Source organism: Columba livia, chromosome 15 (assembly GCF_036013475.1).
Source record: "Columba livia isolate bColLiv1 breed racing homer chromosome 15, bColLiv1.pat.W.v2, whole genome shotgun sequence".
NCBI lineage: Eukaryota > Metazoa > Chordata > Aves > Columbiformes > Columbidae > Columba > Columba livia.
The window spans coordinates 16,704,934-16,720,381 of NC_088616.1; the positions used below are offsets into that span (position 1 = coordinate 16,704,934).

Genomic DNA, 15,448 nt, shown 5'->3' on the forward strand with positions numbered 1-15,448 from the left:
ATCACCTTTGGGCTTTTCTGCCATGATTGAGCAATTGCTTTAGTTCTACTTCTTATCATATGGATAAAAACAGATGGGAGAAGTATTTTACCTAAAACTTGAGGACAGATAGGTGTGAGATACCTTAATAACAGTGGTGTCCAAAAGTCGTTCCTTCTGTACAGATTTCCGTAGTTCTGCCGTAGTCAAAGAGACAGTGAATGACTAGGATGTGTCTCTGAGCATTACTGCAGAAAGCTGAAAACCCAACAATCTCCAATGTATCCGTGCAGATGGCCATCCATGACTCCAGCAGCACCGGCCACTAGGCTGCATTCCTGGGGAGCAATGTCGGCTTTGCGTGGGTTACGATGGAGACTTGCACGATGTGACGTTTCCCTGTGAGCGGCACTGAAAACAGCCTTAGGCACACTGCAAGTCTTTTCCAAACAGAGCTCATATTTAATTTGGTGTGTTATGGAAAACTCTGGGTAAGTTTTCCACTCAGATACATTATATTTTACAAAGGCATGCACTGAAGAACAGCATTCTGTATTTTTTTTATCATTTATCTTTAGAAAAGTGAATAGAAGTCCTTGTAACAATTAAATGCATGTATGTTATTTCCAGGGAGCCAGAGTTCTGTGCCAGAAAAGTAAATCTATTTCTTTATCAATTGCTGGATATTTAGATCCAATAATCAAGCAGCTGGTTCAATGCAACACACATTCTAGTTTATATGACTAAAGGAGAAGGAAAATCATGATGAAAGAACAATGTTTGGGTCCAACTGCCAGACAAGATGGAAAAGAAAATAGATGCAAAATTGTCCTGATTGCACCATGGATCCATCCATCTACAGATGAGTATGTTTCTTTTTCCCTCTTGGAAGTGAAGGTGGCATTGTGGTAGACAGGATGTGTGACCAAAATCGGCTGTGTGAGTGGGAATGAAGAATTTTGCCCAAGAGGCGGGTAATTTAGTACAGGTCTGAAAATCTCTGCTTTGGGAATAAGTGGTAGTTTCACTAGCAATATCTCCACCCGCTGCATATCCCTGCTGCTCTGGGAAGACCTTAACAGGAGAATCTCGTGTGTAAGCAACGGATGCTCTGGCCCTGATTTGGACTGTATTCCTAGAACAGTTTTATATCAGGCTAGCAAATTCCGGAATCTTGGCTGGAAAGTTGTGGTGTAAGAGGCACTTATTAAAGATGCTTGCAAACACATCTCTCATTGTCCACGTTTGCGTACCCAGAGGTTGACTCAAATAATTGACAATAATGTCAAGCATATCTTATTTATGCTAAAATTATTTTACTCACATATGTCACTGAGTATAATTGTCTTCTCAGTGTTTTAAGATTCCTCCTACAGATAGGGAGCCATAAAAATGTTCTAACATGAGCTCAGGAGTACTTGGAAGAAGCTGCAGCTGAAGAGAGGCTGGGATGTGCACAGCTGTTCTTCCTTCCAGCTGTTTTTTGTATGTTCTCTGGGTGGAGCAGACATAGATAGCTGTTCCCTTATAAAATATGTAATAGTGTACTTTATGACCTAATATATTTTCCAGTCCTGGGGCCTGATCCAAAGTCCGCTTAGCTCTCAAAAGAGGCTTCCAGTGGCACCAGTAAAGCTCTATGAAATTCTCAATGAACCAATGCAAGTGAGAGGTAATTTAGGGCCATTATCTTTGTAGGGTTGCATATGTTTCGTTGATGATCTAACATTTGCCTCCAGACTTCCCTCCCTGCTGCTTCACTTGCTTTCGCTAGTTGTTTTTCACCAGCCTTTGGAGATTTATATACAACAGCTCTGGGTCTCTTACAGAGTTTGAGGCCACTTGCCACCGAATCGCAGCCATTGTGCTCTCTTGCCTCCTTGGCAGAGTTTCCCGGCAAAGCTCCAGGCCCCACGGCGGCTGATAATGTCTGATGACATTTTGTGGCACTCCTTCAGTCTTGTCATGCTTTTCTGCGTTATGCATCGTCAACCGCAGCCGCCTAATTGTGACTTGATATTGAAGTTCATTGGCAAAGGTTGTTTGCTTATGGGTTAGTATATCCACTCCAACAGCCTCGGAGAATGGAGTGACAGGGAGAGCACGCCGGAGCTTTTTGTTATGGGACAGTGCTGCAAATCCTTCCTCCAGAGGCTGATTTCTGCATGTAGGGTGCAGGCTGAGTTAGGGACACGGGGAATGTAGGTGAACACAACAGCCAGACTGCTGAAAACCTACTAAGACTGTAAAACCAGCCAGAGGGAAGGGGAAGATGCGGCGTTTACCTCTCTCCTTGGGAATCAACATCCCCATTGAGACTCATCTCTGCTTTCTTAGGTTTGCATCTCTAGGTTGCAAAAAATGCAGCTTCAAAGCCACGACCCAGCTGTTCTGCCAGCAAGGGCTCGTGTTCAGCGTGGGCTCGGTGCGTGTCACTCGTTTCTGTGTACCGGCCACGTCAACAGGCAGACACCGCTTTCCCTCTTCTGCAGAAGAGGAGATTGTATTGACTTTTTCCTACTTTGGATGCGATCCAAAGGGGCTAAAGCAATTTCAAAGCTAGTACGGATGTGCCAAGTACATATATATCTCACTAGTTTGATGTGGTTACGCTTGGGGACTCCAGATATTTCACACCTACGGGATGTTTCTGGGAAATGTTGTTTCCACTCCTGCAATTCCTTGGTTTTGCTCTTGTTTATGCTTGTCCCACTAGATCAAATGAGGCTGAGGACTGAGGGACAGCCGTGCTTCCCAAGGGTTTGAGGACTTCAATGCTTGAAAGCTACTAGCAGACATGCTCTGCTGTTGAATGCATTGAAGACTTTTGCTGCAGGGGATGATGCTGAGGGCTGTAAGAAAACAACAGCTCAGTATTTTGACAACATCAGCTCTCAACTTTGTTTTAGCTGCAACAGTCTTTTCTGATCCTAATGTAGGTCATGGCTGCAAGTTAATTTGTTCCATGTGCCGTTATGATGTAGAATACATTCAGAAAAACAGGGCTGTCCCAGGGTGGGAAAAATTGTTTACTAAACAGTTATAGCCTGCTTCATTTTTTTCCTCCCAAAGTTCCAATGTGCTTTCCCATGCTTTGCCTGCCCTCCTCTCTTCTCCTTATTTTCCTGTGTTAGCAGCCTGGCTCTGGATCCCTTACAAATCAGGTCCTTTTCCTCATCCATGGGGGCGGGGAGAAGTGGATGTCTCCTCTGGCTTCTGGCTTTGCCTGAACTTCACCCAAACACTGATAAGAAAAGTCTCTGTGTTTGCTCTGTCTGGGCTGCTTACATATAGGTTCTGTGTTCCGTTTGTCTGCTCTGCAGCTGGAGGTGGACGGGCACACCTGAGCGTAGGTTACCACGGGTGACTGGTGAAACAGTATTCATAAACCTAACCAGCAAACTGTCCTGAGCAGAGCCCTTGGGCTTTGGAAACTGTGTTCAACTGAGAGAGTGCATTATTTCAATAAACTATGCATTTGATGAGTAGTTTTTAAGGCTGTTCAGTTGGCGATGATAAGCAGAGGGGATTTGCACGTGGACTCCCCAGCGCTGTTGCAGTGGGTTTGCTCTGATATCACATATGCATGCAGAAGAATGAAAAACCTAATTAGTGTCACCTGAGATGAGAGTTCTGTAATCATGACTGAAATCTCAGAACAATTAATCATCCATGTACAATAAGTCACCAGGCTCATTTTTCTCTTTTGTCTCTCACTTTTTGTGCAGATTTAGAAGAACTCCTGGAGCAAACAAGCTGCTCTGGGCTTGGGGATCCCAGCTCGGTACCGCTGGCTGGTTGATCACAGCGGGAGCACAAGCACAGGAAAAAGCCAGAGTGGTTTTGTCCCTGTCACTTGCTGCCACTGCTCCGAACCTCACCTACCGGTTTATGAGCAATCTGTGTGCCTCAAAAGGCTATTTCTGGCAACTTGAGCTAAACTATTAATAGTGCAGCCACTTGGAGACTGTAAAGCCTGCAGAAAGAATAACTTTCCCATACATATGTGTATATATATATACACACAGGTTGAACTTCTGTCTATATAGGTTTTTCAATTTTGTTTTAGAGCAGCTGTGTTAAAATGCCACCGAAATGTTGTCATATGAGTCCTCAGTGTGGAAAAACACAACTGAAAATATAGAGAAACTGGTTGAGATATGACCAGGCTGAAAGTTGAAGCTTAATCTGAAAGTCTCTTTCAGGTTCTAAACCAGCCACATAGAGTGTGCGTTGCCGTAATGGTGATGACTGAACTGCGCAGTAAGAAAGCCTGTGGATTGCTATTTAGCCTGTAAATTCATTGTTCTGCGTTTCTGGGAAAGCTGATTTTCACAGCACATTAGAGACGGGGTCTTTGGTTGTTGCGGAGCGGTGCAGCTCCACCCAGCTCACCAGACCTCGGTGGTTTGTGGCGAGGCAGGGTGGCAGTGACCCTGCAGCACCCTGCCAGGGAAAGCAAAACACATGGTCTATCTAAAGCAAACCAGCAATTTACTAACTCTGAAAGTCTGAAAAAAACTCTTGAATAAATGAATTTGATGCGCTCTTGACACCAGCAAAAGGAGAATTGTATCCCTTTCACCCTATATGTGATTATGTTGTACAGCTTTACAAGCACCAAGTGTGTGAGCAGCAGTGAGACAGAGACGGTGTCTTATACCAAAAACCAGCACTATGAGAAAATGTAAATGTTTCTAAAAAGACAAAATAGTGTCTGTGAAATTATCTTACACTTGAGACATGTGGATACTATCACAAAGGACGATATCAAGAGAAAAAATAATTGAATTCCACTTATAGGGACTTTGGAATAATCTAATAACATGTGTGTGCTGCACAGTAAACTTGATTCTACAGTTTTAAATTCAGGAAAACAACATCCATGTCTATACCCAGAAAGATGTTGCTTTTCCCCCTCAGATCTGTGTCTCACATTGGACGTAAACTTTCATTGCTTATCAAAGCAAACACCCATTACACTCAGTGGGCCAAATTATCTTTGTATTTACATCGGAATGGGAGAACTGAAGGATATCAAATGCAGGTTACAATGTGAGATTTCCAATCAGGTTATCAAAATTAAAAAGCAGTTTGATAAACCTAATTTTCCACTGAAAACATAGTTCTGATAACTGCAATCTTGGGGAGTGATTTCTGACCCAGGTTTGACATATAAATGTCCTTGCAGCACAGGCTGGATTTCTCTCTCTCTCTCTCTCTCTCTCTCTTTCTTTCTTTCCTTCTTTCTGCCTATTTGCAATTTCTCTCTGAGACATAAACCATTATCATGTAAATGACAGTTTTCTTAGAAAGCAAATCCACTGGGATTTTTAATTAGAATCTTTGTGATCCTCTGATCCAAACTGCAGCACGCTATGAAGTCTTGAGGAGATGCTGACCAGTACCGCTCACCTTTTCATTTCGTGTTTACTATTAAAACTAGTTCATGAAGATAATATTTCAAAATACGTAGCTCAGTCCCAGAAGAGTTCTTGCAAACTTGAGAAACTGAGGGAGCTTGACATATATACACAAACATTCATTGGAAGAAGGAGCAGGGTGAAATTTCCAATGAGAAATTATATTATAGATAATCATTCATTTATTATGAGGGCAATTTTCAGATTGCAGTGTCAAGGTCCTTCATGTTTATGAACATTTTCCGTGCTCGCCTAATAACTGAGAGTCAAGGAGAATCTATCCAATTAATTTGAGTTCTGGCTGGAGAGTTGGACTTTTTAAAGAACGCTGATGATTTTGTCCGGGCATTAATAAATGTGCAGAAAAGCCCAGCATGCCAAAGACAAGGGACATTCATGTCCTTCATTCCCTTTCTCTTCTTGGAAGGCTCAGAATATCATTTGTTGGTGCTGCGGGTGCTAGGGCTAGAGTTCTTGAGTTCGTGGTGCTCTATTCAAACAGGCAGCGCAGGTTAGAGGGGCAAATGAAAACGGACAATGCAGCCCGTTGTCCCCCGAACACAGAGCAGACTGGAAATGTGGGAGAACAGCATCACCTTCCCAAAGCAGAAATAGAGCTCTGGGTGTGCAGCCTGACGGTTCTCAGGAGCTTTTCCCTAATTGCAAACAACCGCGACCACTGGCGCTCCCGCCCCAGGGGCCGTCACAGTCCAGCGGCTGCGTCCAGACAGAAATCCCTTAGCTGAGTGGGAACCTGAGCATCTTCAACTCCCATTTGCCTCACCGGCAGCTGAAGACGTTAATCATCTTGCACAGGACCTTGAACATCCCTTGTAATCCTAAATGAGGATAAATAGTGAAGTTGTCTTTGTTTTTTGCAGAGAAGTGGATGTTACTGGATGTGAGGCCCGAAGTACGGTTCAGTCTCTTGTCACCAACCCTGCAGGGAAAAATGCCATTATTCTGAGCTCTAAGTAACTTAGTTTGGCACAACTTACTCAGTTTCTCTGCAGTCCCAGTCCGTTCAAAGCACTGAAAACTGAACGCTGGTGTCCAGCCTTTGCCACAGCAGCTCCGAGAGGGAGGGTTGACATGACGCTTCACACACTAGAGCCCTCCAGTAATTTATCTGTAAGTTAATAATGAAAACAGAGCTACGTGTTAATAAGTCTAGGGCTAATACAATATACAGAGGCACAGTGAAGCCTGGGCAAATGTTTAAGGTGAAGGAATGTAGTGGACAGAAGCCTAAAGCCCAGTTTTTCCCCCTTTTTTCCTTTGCTCATGAAGACATTCAGCATTCATTGGTCCCTCCTGCAGCGTCACACGTTTGGATAAGGTGCTGAGTATCTGTTTCTGCTATCAGCGATGGATAAATTCCCAATGAACTGCGGCAAGACAGCGCGTGGGTTTTTCCAGGCGCATTGTTCAAGGAGCTTCTGGCAAACTCTATCTCGGCTTAAGTGACAAAAGGATTAATGGAGTGAGACATGGCAAAGCAAGCGAGCCCTGGGATTTGAAAGCAACCAAAGCAAAGATACTGTGGAAAACATTCCTGAGGATCTTAGTACCTTGGAGTAGTTTGTTGGGTTTTGTTCGTGGTTTTGTGTGCGGGTTTTTTGGTGCTGTTTGGTTGGTTGGGGTTTTTTTTAGAGAGCTGGAGTACTATTTCTCTTAAAATAGGTTATGGGTGGGGCTTAGGAATCTTTTTCTAGACTTCAGCTCTCTATATAATGCCTTTTTCCCTATAGATACATAGTGAGTGAGGAGTGAAGTCTCGGGGTGAAATCTTTCCAGGATCATCTGATGTAAAATACATGGCTGGATTGATTCCCACATCCGTTCTCATCTCTTTTGACTTGCAAAGCCATGGCAAGACTGCAGGAGAGAGGTGGAGCACCCCCCAAAAACGCAGAGTGCTCGCTACACCCAAATAGCTTAAAATCCAAAGGTATTGCCTAAGGAGGTTGTTGTGCAGAGGAATTATAGTATAGGAGGCAACATAAAGACAAACAAATTTAAGTTGATGAACAGAGATTTACAAAACATGTCTCCTTTCTATCTTGGTATAAATTCTATTTCTGCTCCTCTTTCCTCAGTTGGCTTTATGGGCCTAAATGGAGCAAAATACTTAGAGCATGTTCCTTCACAGACGTTTATGTAAATGAAAAGTCAAAAATACCAGGTAAGACCTTGATTGTGCGAGGAACGTGACACACGTGGAGCTCCGTGGTGGCGCACGGCCCGGGAGGCTGCTGTGCGAGAGGCGCTGTGAAGCGGTCCTGCCCTGCAGGGGTGCGCTCAGCCACCCACAGGGACAGAGGACTCCACTGCTCCTTCTGCTCTTAGAAGAACTTACGCAAAGAAGAGCTGAGTAGGTATTTTCTATCAAAACACTTTTTTTAAAAAGAAAATATAACTTCTGAAGGTGGAGGAATTGATGCCTTTGTGCAGTTCTTCACTGGGGGAAAAAAGTTGTCTGGAGAGTTATAGACTCATGCTGCCCTGATAAACACACACGTTCTGGTGAATGGTACAATACTATACATCATCTCATTGTCTTGTGAAGAAGCAGCAGATCTCTGAGTATCAGTAAGAAGAAACAGATGATTTGTATTTGGCTACTTATGCCAGCGAGGATTTTCCTACTGGGGTATCTTTAATAGGTACTTCAATGCTTTGGCATAAATTGGTTAGAGTTTAGAGGGTTTTCTCAATGCTCTGAAAAAAATGCAGAGGAGAGGAACCCTTACCTGGCACTGGTTGATATTGCAGAGTTTTGCCCTGCTAGATAACACAGATCAGACCCAAGCTGTGTTGTGGATCTCTACATAAGAGAACCAGCACTCGGTCAGTGTGCCAAAGTGCACATCTGGCTAGCAGGTTAGCACATTGCTGGGGAAAGGCGTATCCATTCCAGTTTGTAATACACAACAAATGCTTGGGTGGGTTGGTTGGTTTGGTGGTTGCTTTGTTTGGGGGTTTTGTTGTGGTTTGGTTTGGTTTAAAAAAAAAGAAGTTTTTGTTCTCCTGAAGATAAACTGGGGGAGGAAAAGAAAGAAAATGAAAACCTGGCTTTATTTTTCTATGGAAACATAATCCTACATGATGGAAACAGTAAAGAATCAAGCTCACAAGGATTTCTGGTGATGGGCTAACCCTGGCGTCTTTGTTTTGAATACAAATCAATACGTCAGAATGTGCCCATAAAAGCTGCAGCTTTAGTGTGCGTAGCCATGACTAAGAACTCAGCTTCATACAATGACACCAGAGGTGGAAGCCGCCCAAAGCCAGTGCTCCAGATACACTCCAGAAAGGCCCGTTTGCTTTGGAAGTGAGAGAATGGGTCTACAATGCAGACTGCACCAGAAGCTTTTGCTCAAGACCGGGCTTATATACACTTTTTGAAGTTGGTCCTTCTTTATTAGAAGCCTTTATAAACCCAGTCAAGCCATTTCCAATGGGAATTAGCTTTTGCTGCTTTTATTTTTCTTTATGGGACATGAGAACGCCCTTCTAATCTGGTGGAATTGCTCTTTCTTGCTCCAGAGAAAACTCATTACTGCTCTAAACTTTCAACTATAGAGTTAGAACCAGGATTTTACCCATTTTCCCTAGATATGGGTATATTTACAGGTTTGCTTTTAGTTACACTGGCACGTCAGGAGTAGCTCTACCAGCTGTGGTGAGAATGTATCAGCTCTGTGAGAATAATCTACCCCTTACACTGGCTGGGGAAGCCAAGGGTTTTGAGAAACAAAGTTTTAAGTGGTATAGATTACATTTCCATTCATTGATTCTCACGTAACTTATGTCAGTGTAGTCCCAGGGATATACAAACAGAATTTGAGAAGGTGAAAGTCTTTTGGGAGGTCAGAACCTAAAGCAAAGTGTCATTTTTTTCCGATGTAAGTAAAGCTGGCTTGAAACTCATTGTATCGGACTTTATACCCTTTCTGCTGCAGCAGCCGAGGATATAAACGTTTTAAATTAGCGAGGGTAATTTCTTAGTGAAGTGAGCCTTGGTGGCTGGTTACACAGACAGCTGGGGAGAATAAGCTCAACACATTTCATGGATGTAGGTGCCTGGGTGAAGAAGAGAAATCCTGTTAGTGCCCACTTAAATGAATGGCTGTATCATGAGTTCAGTGCTTATTAGAGGATCCAGAGGGACTTCTATTACAGAGATGCAAATCCATAGGAAATTAGGTCCTTGAACTCCAGTGCTCAAGGAATCACTGTTTTTGTGGAGGTGTTCTCAAATATGAATGGTGAGAAATTGGGCTCATTTCTATTTCTGCAAATCAAGAGTAGTCCCAGAGCAAGGAGATGGAGTCCTCATTATCAGATGTTTCAACAGCTCCCGTGGCCTCGGAATCTGGGCGCTTCCTATATCTACATGGATCAGTTATCGCCTGTGAGCCGGGAAGATGCTCATCTCCCCATTTACAGATTGCATCTGAGACAGAGGGAGAGTCTTGTTTCCCAACAAGACTTAAATCTATAGCTTCTATTGCTTTCCCTACAAATCAAGGGACTTCAGATGCTCCAGTTCGCTCCAAAAAATACATGCTGGAGGATGGAATTGAGCTATTTTGCAGCCGCGGTTACCTCTTTAATCACTTCCCTGGCTGGGGAGGCTGTGGCTCTTCCTCACCATCTAACAGCCTGCAGAGCTGACGCGGGAGGTGAATGGGAAGGGGAGCGAGGGGAGAAAGATGCTTTTGTTTTCACTTTATCATTCTGGGAGGTGATCAGGTGCTCCAGCATGCTGCGAGAACCGTGTGCAGAGCAGAATCCATCGTCCGATGGCGGCTGCTCATTGGCGGTGTCTCACTTCAGGGCGTTGTTTCTTTCCTGTGTTTCCAGAGAAAATTTCTCCCGGGGTAATGATGAAAAACTAGTCACAAATCAACACAACCCGGAATATATGAGAATCATAAAATATTGCAAAATAAACTGAACAATACAAAAGGCCAGTGCTTTTATCGTGCAGGGAAGGACCTCCAGAACACCAGGGAATTTTGGAACGATTTCAGAGACTCAGAAATCATGAAACTTGGATGTTTTTCCTCTCAAGGCTTTTCCTTCTCTCTTTTCTCTCTTCTCCACAATGAATCACTCAGTAGAAGAATACATTACCTGGATACGCAGCAGGAGTCTTGGCCTTAGTATAAGAGAGCAGATTATAATGAGTATCATACTAAAGAAGCGAGAATAGAGAGTATCAGCAGCCAAAAAAGATATGCAATTTGTGGGATGTGATATAACTCAGGCAAGATGTCAGTGATGGGATGGAACTAAAACAATGTCAGTCACTGTGGATTAATTACTCTCCTATAAAAACGAGTCAGTGGAGCAGCGTACCACGTGGGTGTGTGGAGCCAGGAGGTTCGGCTGTCACGCAGGAAGGTGGTCATGTCATCCTGCCCGAGGCATGTGCGCTGGTCTGGTACGGTACCGAGCGGCGCGGGGCAGGCAGCTCTCAGAGCTGGGGAAAATCACCATTTACATTACAAACCCTTTATACTGAAGAGCTCATAATCCCAGCCAGGAAATTTCGCTTGAGGCTGAAACCGAGCTGACAAGGTCTCAGCACAAGAGCGAGTGTATCCAGTGGGGAATACTCTTCATTGTGCTGAGAACAAGGTTTGATTTAATGAATGAGAGGAGGTAAGACGATAATTATTCTCTTAGAGGAAAGAACAAGCAAAACATTGAAATATACACTGTACCAATTCATGTGACTTTTTGGGAGCACAGATATGCATTACATCAATAATAGATACACCTGCAAGGCAGCAGAGCTCTTACTCTGCCTACCGGTGGAGTTCAGCTTCAGGCACTGATTGGCATTCTGAAGTGGCTCATTAAAAATCCTTATTGTGCCCAGGCCTGAACTTCCATCTCCACTTTCAAAGCTGGACTCCCTCAACCTTCCTGTTGCACTCTGAACTCCATAAAATTCACTGTCCTTAGATGGTGAAAGGTAGAGGCAAAGAGTCCCACCACGAGTGGCCACAGAGCAAAACTTGTCATAGCACCTTGCTGTCCCCGTCATCGTCTGGGTAGCTGTACACAGTCTATAAATGGTGTTGGAGGTCAAATCACCTAAAGCCTATGGAGATTCGTAATGGTGCTCCAGTATTTTTCACACGTAACTTGGTGTTGTGGTTTAACCCCAGCTGGGTGTTCTTAATCACGACCTTTAGTCCATGCTGACAGTGCTTCCCATCCTACAGCCAGTGTTCATCAAAATGCAGTCGGTAACTGGAGAAGAGCTGAAACAGGAACAGGAGCAGATATGCAGTTGGGTGGGCAGAATGGGTGCGCAGTTTCTGTCTGAATCTTTCCTAAACTATCACATTTTTTTCTTTGCAAAGATTTAGCCTGAAGAGGTGGGTTCAGAGTCACGCTGTCAATCCCCTTGTGCTGTTGTGAACACTGGGGGCAAAACCACAACCCTGGTTGAGTGGCTTTTCTTGGTGTTGCTATTTTCTGAGCTTACATTGTAAGGGAATGGGGTAGTTGGTAGCCAAAGGAGTTGATCATTTTGGCTAGGATTTTCAGAGAAGCTTAGAGGACCAACATTACCAGTTATGAGTGATTACGAATTGCTGTTGGAACTGTAGCTTCCTTACCGAACACAGAGCTGAACAAGTCAGTGCAGTAAAAATGAGGCACTGAAGTCGCAGCTCTTTGCCTGTAAGACTCACCCCTTCATGGCTGAGCAGTCAATGAGCAACACCTCAGTTAAGAAAGGAGCGTTCTTATGCACAGGAAATTCTGTAGCAGCTAGAAACAGGCAATTACAGTGAAATAACTGACTGCCCACGGGTTGATCCTGAGGGTAACCCTGCGGTAACCCCTGCCCATGCACTTTGAAGATCGCAGCCTCCGGCGTGCTGCACGGGTACCGTGGGCTCAGAGATGCACCGAGTTCTTGGAGACGGTGGCCAGCACAGCAGCTTATTCTTTCATCAAAAGCTTCCTTTGAAATTCTAAGCAGAGGCAGATCGCTACATCAAGGTGTAACATTTACAGGTTTTATTGCATTCACAGGCGTGAGACTGGATGACTCAGGCCCTGCCTGGATGACTGGTCAAACACACCTTCAGACTGGAGGTAGAAACTGGTTTCACTAATCCCCTGTCCTGCTTGGGCTTGAGAGAAGAGCTTTCAATAACTCATTAACTTGCATGCATAAAGGGATCCTCTTTTGTTTGTGCACAACCTAGGACTTAATACACAGAACTGCAACTTCACAATGTGCTGTTTGCTTTACTGAATGGTGCCATACAGACTAATTACATTTGAACTCGTCAGAGCGTGCATTTACTTGCTACGTGTGTTTTTACACACATTTTTGACCCCTATGTGAAAGTGCTTCAATATTTGACAATTGGTAATCTAAAACCATCTTGGGACTTTATTGAAGGATCACTAGCAAGAAAAGCTTATTTTACCTATGTACGTATTTCAGGGTACGATTTGGAAATACCTGTCGGATGGACTCCATATATCCTTCAAGAGCTTCAAGGTTATAAATGGGGAGAAGATCTCTGGAGAGAAAGATATTGCAAATAAATTTTAATCTATAAAAGTCTCTCTTTAAAGGCACAGTCCGAGCTCTCTGCTTCATCTTCTTGACAAAGCAAAACAACTCAATTTTGAACTTGCTCGCATTGATTTTACATCAGGGAATTCCACCAATTTCTGGGAAATTATTGATCTAAGTGAGATCAAAATCCATCCTTTTATTTCTTTTCCTTCAAAATTCTTTCTCATTTATTGATTATGGTCGTGTGATGTGGCTTATCGACTCTGCACTAATAATGACCAAGTGCTTTGGGACAAACCAAACTAGCTTAATGGGCCACAACACCAGAATTGATCCCTATAATGACCCAGAAATTAATTAAACTAATCATTCCCAGGTAGCCATGTGCCAGGAAGCCTCTAGTATTGTTGCTCACCTGACTGCAGTATTTAAGCCCACACAAGTTCTAGCTGTTGAAAAATAGGAAGGGATCGTTCACATCTTACATCTATAAGTGGAGTCAACACACAGTGACACTCGGTGCAACCCTGATGGCATCAGGTCTACGTGGTGCAGTCAGGATCAGGCCAACTGCATGCAAGGGTCGTTTCTTGCCCTCGTTTATTCTTTATTTCTTTTCTGGGTTCAGATGGTTCACATTTAGGAAGGGGCATATTTCTTCTTGATCGCTCAGAGACAGTAATCATTTCTTGCAGTGTTTACAAGTCTTGATGTTTTGAAAATGTATTTACAGTGCTGGAGTTTGCTAGTGAGCAGCTCCAGACGTTGGACAGGAGCTGCAGCCCAGGGAGGGCGCGTGCTGGGTGCAGTCGGAGCTTGTTCTTCCCAATGCAGAGGGAGGGGGCTGCACATTAACGGTGTCTAATGACGTGAACCCCTGCCAAAGGGCGTGCAGGAGCTTGCAGGGCAAACCTGCACGTACAGAGTCCAAAATGAGATCTGAAAGGTGCTAATGGCAGCTGCAGCTCCGTCTCGAAGGGAGATTGAAGGTGTCTGGAGGACGTTCGAGTGCTGCCATGTGAAGTGACATTATGTGGCAGCTGGTGGCGCTAGTGGAGGACCAGACCCCCTCCATAATGCTTTTGGATAAATCCACACGCACATATTGTGTTTTATGAGGCTAAAAGGTCTGCTTTCTTCTCTGCTCTGACTTCTGTCCTTTAAATATCACCAGCTCACCACGTTACTCCTGATTCACGCAGGCTACAGTGAGATTCGGGCTGGGCCCCATGTTCTTGTAGGAATCGTTGGGTTTTTTTTACAGAATCCTTGTTCTGTAACTCCACATGGGGCTCTTTGTCCTACCAATAAAACCACTGCAAAACAACAAATTTGCCCCACATACAGTGGTGCGGTGGAGAGCGAGATATGGTCCTTAAAGAAGGAGGCTTAGGAGTGAGGGAAACGTGTGGGAAACGTCGAGGCTGAGGGAGCAAGATGCGTTCACAGAAGATGGGGAATGCACCCTCATGTATATATCTCCCTTCCCTCTTCAACCAGCGCATTAACCTGACCGAAGAGTGTGTTCCCTTCCACATCAACACCCAGCTCCTCTTCCTCCATCACCTGCGTTTTGCAGTTACTGGCAATGCTCTTGTTATCAGGGAGATATTTTCCTCTGGCACACGGACTTATGAAGTTACCCAGGCAATGCAGCTCATACACGCCCGCACGTCTCTGCAAGGTGAACCAAAGTGCAGTGTTTGGGGACCCTTGGACATTGTCTTTAAAGTGTCTGATTTGAACTATCACACTAATGCAAACGCACCATCTGTTATCTCTGTTCTGTATGCAGCAGATCTACTGAATTCAGCATCACTCAGGAACCACCAGGGACTGGGTTTCTTTGCCAGATGATGAAATCCCAGAAAATAAGAAATTTGAACCTAAAAGTGGAAACCGGAATGACATGTGGTGTGGCCACCCCGCAGGGCAATTGTTTCTGTTTGGAAATGGAATTTGTTTCAGCTGTGGAGTTGATAGCAATTACATGCACAAGGTTTCATGAGGAGTTACAGTCTCTTTGACTTTGTGTCTGCTCTGGTATCTGCAGCCGCCATTTGGGATTAGCAGAGAAGGGGTTAAGTGCTCCTCTAGCAGAAGAGGGAGCACAGCTGCATGCCCTAAGTACATGGAGAGTGCTGGGGCAGGGACAGCTGTCTTCAATTAAGGGATTCCCTTACACATAAAAGGAGTTTGCTCCAGCAAGCTTGCTTGACTGGAACTGAGGAGTGTTGGACTTGGTGAGGATTTAGGGTAATTTAGGGTAAGGAGAAGATTGTGCATTCTTTCTTCCTCCCTCCCCTCTTTTTCCATTATGAAGGTGGTTGGTAACAGGTAAAGTGGCAGGTTTGGGCTTTTCTTGTTAGGATTTTTTTGTGTGTATTGTGGGGGATTATTTGGATGCTGCTTCTAGAAAGCTCTGTTTGCCTCCTGTGGCTGTGCCTTTTCCACAAGAGAAACTATCAAATTGGGAGAAGATGTA

General features: G+C 44.2%; 1 long non-coding RNA gene across 6 annotated transcripts in view; it reads left to right on the top strand.

Annotated features, from left to right (window-relative positions):
- The window catches only part of LOC102094206 (uncharacterized), a 147,828-nt gene that overhangs the window by 38,732 nt on the left and 93,648 nt on the right, over window positions 1-15,448 (top strand). For 2 of the 6 annotated variants that reach the window (XR_010466458.1, XR_010466455.1), the window contains exon 1: window positions 15,108-15,229. The exons of 1 other annotated variant lie outside the window; for it this stretch is intronic. This is a non-coding gene — a long non-coding RNA (uncharacterized LOC102094206). 3 more of the 6 variants (XR_010466426.1, XR_010466449.1, XR_010466428.1) reach the window with 3 other exon arrangements.